Here is a 5,228-nt window from a genome sequence, read left to right as displayed (position 1 = left end):
GTATAATCTCAACAATATAAAACATAGTGTATAACAGAGAAAGGGCTTCTCTAGTGGCTCAGACGGTAGAGAATCTGCCTGCAATGCAGGAGACCCGGGTTTGATCCCTGGGTCAGGAAGATCCCCTGAAGAAGGGAGTGGCAACTCACTCCAGTACTCTTGCCTGGAAAATCCCACGGACGGAGGAGCCTGTTGGGCTACAGTCCATGGGGTCGCTAAGAGTCAGACAGGACTGAATGACTAACAGTTTCACTTTCACACTTTCAACAGAGAAAAGAATGGGTGAAATATGCTAACAACAGTTATTTTAGGATGGTGGCATTATGACAGTTATTATCTCTAAAAAAGACTTTCAGAATGGTTACATGTTGCTTTTATCATTAGGGAAAAAATACTCTTTGGATAAAGGCAGAATTGTACTTTCTTTGGGGTAAACTTTGAAAAGGCCATTTTCCTTAACATCCCAGCCATCAGATTTTTGTTTATCTATATCAGTAAGAGAAGATTTATAACCTATAAGCATAAAATAATATAAAATATGGACAACAGTAATTAAAATTACATGGATGAGAGGATTTCCCCAAGTGTTAAAATGGATATCTTTTAGAAGACAGATGTCTTTGACATTTTGAAAAAAAATCTCAAGTCTTTAGTACACTATCAAGTGACATTAGCTGTTTGTCAGATTGAGCAGCATTTGTATTGTGCTTTACCCTTTAACCATGCGTGTAGGTTCATTGCATCACTTTGTTAAACTTCACAACACTTAGAGGCAGGAATAAGTACTATCATCTTCAATTTGCCACTGGAAACCTGATTCAGGACTTAGGACTCAAATCTGGATCTTCTCATGAGAAATTCCAAGCACATTCCACTGTGCTATATAGTTTCTCTAGAGTTTTCAAGTAGCCCAATAGGGTCCTGACAACAAAATCAGAAATGCAAAATAAATTTTTGTTATAAGATTTCTTAGTTCTGAAGCTCTATTTTAGTTTTGGAGGCCATCGTGCCATCTGGAATTGCTATCCCATTTAGCTGAGACTGAGTAATGTTTTCTGACCCATCTCTCTCTAGTCTCTCAGTCGTGTCCAACTCTTGTGACCCTGTGGACTGTAGCCTGCCAGGTTCCTCTGTCCATGGGATTCTCCAGGCAAGAATACTGGAATGTGTTGCCATTTCCTTCTCCAGGGGATCTTCCCAACCCAGGAATCGAACCCAGATCTCCTGCATTGCAGCCAGATTCTTTACCAACTGAGCTACGAGGGAAGCCGCTAATTTTCTTCTCTCTTCTTCCCAAGATTCTCTCTACCAGACAGGAGATAGATGGCTGTGACATATAGGGCTGCTGCATAGTACAACTCCAGAAAGTACAATTCATTGTAAACTATGTGAATGACATCTTCTGGAATTGTGCAGTGCCCAGCCCATGTAGCTATACATGCCTTTGGTGATATGGGGGTGAATCTTGCTTTTCACTATGGTACTCAGTTCAGATAGTGTTCATCCTGAGGATGGGATGGTTCAGTAGTATTCTCTTGTTTGTGTGTGTGTGTGTGTGTGTGTGTGTGTGTGTGTATATATATATATATATATATATACACCACATCTTTATCCATTTATCTGTTGATAGACACAGGTTGCTTTCATGTCCTGGATATTGTGAATAGTGCTTCAGTAAATATTGGAGTGCATATATCTTTTAGAACCAGAGTTTTCTCTGACTATATGCTTGGCAGTGGGATTGGTGAATCATGTGGTAATTCTATTTTCTGTCTTTAAGGAGCCTCTGTACTATTTTTGATAGTGACTGTATCAATTTACATTCCCACCAACAGCGTAGGAGTGTTCCCTTTTCTCCACACTCTCTCCAGCATTTATTATTGGTAGACTTTTTGATGATGGCCATTCTGACCAGTGTGAAGTGATACCTACCTCAGTGTATTAATAATTTTGATTTGCATTTCTCTAATAGTTAGCAGTGTTGAACATCTTTTCATATGCCTATTGGTCATCCATATGTCTTCTTTGGAGAAATATCTTCTGCCCAGTTTTTGATTAGGTTGTTTGGTTGTTTGCTACTGAGTTGTATAAGCTCTTTGTATATTTTGGAAATTAAGCCTTTGTCAGTCTCATTGTTTGCAAATATTTTCTCCAAGTCCATAGGTTTTCTTAAAATTTTATTTATGGTTCCCTTTGATGTGCAAAAGCTTACAAGTTTGGGTAGGTCCCATTTGCTTATTTTTGCTTTTATTTCTATTTCTAAGGCATAAACTTTTAGTCACTGAAGACAACTTTAGATTCTTAACAGCCGCTGGAAGGACTCTGTCTAACAAACTTTATTAAATTAACCCTTATCTTTCACCAGTTTTTCTCTGTATACTACTTTCCCACAGTTGGCTAGCCCTAAAAGCCTAAACTACTTTTCTTTTGTCTTGTTAAATTTGTTGTTCTTTGTTGAGATGCTTTGTAAGTCCAAGTTCTAACCACCTCTTTGAGTTACTGATATATGTGCACTGTGTACTGCGCATATTAATAAATTCATTTTTATCTTGTTAATCTGTCTTTTATTGGTTTAGTTAGCAAGGTCCTCAGCCACTGAATCTAGGAGTGAGGAGGGAAAAATGTCCTCCCCCAACAAGAGGAAACCACAGGATGCATCTAAACTTGAGCTTGGGCATGGAGGATGAGGCCAAATGCTGGTGGTTTACCTGATGCAGTGGAGAATCTAGAACCTCTCAGCCACTTAACTGAGATCCTTAGTGTGAAAAAGATGTGCAAGTGCCTGGAGTGGGCAGGAAATGAGCTTGAGGCCCCAGGTTTGAGTTATCTGGCCCGCCATGGCACCAGTCTCCCTCCTATGGCCTTTCCAGACCCTTCCCACATGAGGGCTTCTCATCATCTCTGCCCTTCTTTTCCTTACTCTGACTCCCCTGGTGGCTCAGACGGTAAAAGTGTCTGCCTACAATGCGGGAGACATGGGTTTGATCCCTGGGTCAGGAAGATCCCCTGGAGAAGGAAATGGCAACCCACTCCAGTACTCTTGCCTGGAAAATCCCATGGACGGAGGAGCCTACAGTCCATGGGAAGGCAGAGTCGGACATGACTGAGCAACTTCACTTTTCCTTACTCTCCTGTCAGCCCATCTCCAGGCCAGTGGGATGGTAGGTTATATCTGTCAGCATCTAAATAGGAAAATAGAATTCTTATCTGGTAGTTCAGTAGAGGGAATTTAGTAGGGGGAGGTAGTTTTTGGAAAAGTTGTATGGCTAACCAGGAGATGGTGAGACAGCCCAGAAATCAGAATAGCAAGAAGTTCAGGTGACAAATGGGAAAAGTGCTATAGTCCAGGAGGCATGGCTACCTGGTGGGAGCTAGAAACAAGGTTGGGGCTTGCTAGGTGATACCTGAGAATTCAGAGGGTAGAGATATCTTGATAGGAGCTAGAATTCTGGAGATGACACAGATGCTGCTGGAGAGGTTGCCCAAAGCAGAGAGTGGGGGAGGAATATATTGGCTTCCCTCTTCCTTCTGTTCTGATATCTTCCCCTCACCCTGCCTGCCTCCCCAGATTCACATTGGCTGAACCCAGTGAAAATCAGTAAAGGAGCCTAAGAAATGTAGTTTTAGGTGTCAGCCTCCTGCAGACAGACCAGAGCAGGGGAGGGGTTGGGGGATGGAAGCAAGAGCAAACGGAGAGCTGATCAGTATGTGGGTGAAGATGTCAGGACAGATAGAGGGAGAGTTCTAAGATCCTATTACCTACTTCAGTTAGCTTATGCATACAGCCTTGACGTATTCCTTTCCAAATTTGTTACCATGCCTGGTTCGAACTGTTGCTTCTTGACCTGCTTACAGATTTCTCAGGAGGTAGGTAAGTTGATCACATATTCCCATCTCTTTAAGAATTTTCTACAGTTTATTGTGATCTATAGTCAAAGGCTTTAGTGTAATCAATAAAGCAAAACTAGATGTTTTTCTGTAATTCTCTTGCTTTTTCTATGATCCAACGAATGTTGGCAGTTTGATCTCTGGTTCCTCTGCTTTTTCTAAATGCAGCTTGAATATCTGAAAGTTCACGTACTGTTGAAGCCTGGTTTGGAGAATTTTGAGCATTATTTCATTAGCGTGTAAGATGAGTGCAATTGTGTGGAAGTTTGAACATTCTTTGGCATTGCCTTTCTTTGGAATTGGAATGAAAACTGACCTTTTCCAGTCCTGCGGCCACTGCTAAGTTTTCTAAATTTGCTGGCATATTGAGTGCAGCACTTTTATAGCATCATCTTTCAGGATTTGAAATAGCTCAACTGGAATTCCATCACCTCCACTAGCTTTGTTCATAGTGATGCTTCCTAAGGCCCATTTGACTTCACATTTCAGGATGTCTGGCTCTAGGTGAGTGATCACACCATCGTGATTATCTTCGTGGTGAAGATCTCTTTTGTACAGTTCTTCTGTGTATTCTTGCCACCTCTTCTTAATATCTTCTGCTTCTGTTAGATCCATACTTCTGTTAGGTCTATCCTTTATTGTGCCCATCTTTGCATGAAATGTTCCCTTGGTATCTCTAGTTTTCTTGAAGAGATCTCTAATCCTTCCCATTCTATTGTTTTCCTTTATTTCTTTGCATTGATCACTGAGGAAGGTTTTCTTATCTCTCCTTACTATTCTTTGGAACTATGCTTTCAAATAGGTATATCTTTCCTTTTTTCCTTTGCTGTTTGCTTCCTTTCTTTTCTCAGCTATCTGTAAGGCCTCCTCAGACAACCATTTTGCGTTTTTGCATTCTTTTTCCCTGGGGATGGTCTTGATCCCTGCCTTGTGTACAGTTTCACAAACCTCCATCCATAGTTCTTCAGGCACTCTGTCTATCAGATTTAATCCCTTGAATCTATTTGTCACTTCCACTGTATAATTGTAAGGGATTTGATTTAGGTCATACCTGAATGCTCTACTGGTTTTCCCTACTTTCTTCAATTTAAATCTGAATTTTGCAAGAAGGAGTTCATGATCTGAGCCACAGTCAGCTGCTGGTCTTGTTTTTGCTGACTATATAGAGCTTCTCCATCTTTGGCTGCAAAGAATATAATCAATCTGATTTCAGTATTGACCATCTGGTGATGTCCATGTGTAGAGTCTTCTCTTGTGTTGTTGGAAGGTGTTTGCTATGACCAGTGCGTTCTTTTGGCAAAACTCTCTTAGCCTTTACTCTGCTTCATTTTGTCCTCCAA

Source organism: Capra hircus, chromosome 1 (assembly GCF_001704415.2).
Source record: "Capra hircus breed San Clemente chromosome 1, ASM170441v1, whole genome shotgun sequence".
Taxonomy (NCBI): domain Eukaryota; kingdom Metazoa; phylum Chordata; class Mammalia; order Artiodactyla; family Bovidae; genus Capra; species Capra hircus.
Note: the sequence above shows the minus strand (reverse complement) of the source record.